The sequence below is a fragment of the Pygoscelis adeliae genome, unplaced genomic scaffold (genome assembly GCF_000699105.1).
Source record: "Pygoscelis adeliae isolate BGI_AS28 unplaced genomic scaffold, ASM69910v1 Scaffold203, whole genome shotgun sequence".
Taxonomy (NCBI): domain Eukaryota; kingdom Metazoa; phylum Chordata; class Aves; order Sphenisciformes; family Spheniscidae; genus Pygoscelis; species Pygoscelis adeliae.
In genome coordinates this window covers 7,892-8,584 of record NW_008824407.1, presented here as the reverse complement: position 1 = coordinate 8,584, position 693 = coordinate 7,892, and positions in this window count along the sequence as shown.

The window sequence follows — 693 nt, the reverse complement described above, 5'->3', positions numbered from 1 at the left end:
GCCACGGGCCCCGGGGGGAGCCCGGCCCCCATGAGCAACCCTCAAACCACAAACACCATCGCCAGCCTCTCGCCCAGAGCCCCAGCTTGCAGGAGATGGTACACCTCCCTCTCCTGTGGCCGAGCTCCCTGTCTGTTGGTCCAGTGTCCCTCTGTCTGTCCCTGCGCGGCCGGGGGCTGCTGCTCTGCCTTTGGCCTCCCGCCCTTCCCTGTCACTTTGTCCCAGGGCCACCTTTTGTGGCAGGTCCTGGAGGAGCCCACACCATGGTGACCTGGCTCAGGTGTTACACACGTGTGGGGTTTGCCTGACCCAAGGGTTCCCCAGATTCCCCAAATTCAGCCTTTTGGGTTGTGCTGGCCAGCTGTTAACCCTTTAGTACTCAGTGCCTCCCCATCCCACCGCACACCTCCCTGCTGCCCCATCGGTGGGCTGGTCTCAGGGGCCAGATACCCTCCTCTTCCTGGGCTGGCTTGGGACCCTTGTTATGGCAGGGAGCACCTGGCCGTGATCCTTGGCCATTTATTAACACAGGAAAGATGAGAGCTGGCCTGGAAATGCCCCTTGAGAAAAGTCCATGCAAAGTGCTTTTCTGGCCCTCACCTTGGACTCGGCACAGCCGGGATGCTCCCGCTCTGTCCCAAGGTCCCCGGCCGCACCAGACGCTGGGCACCTGCCCAGACATCGCGCAAGCTC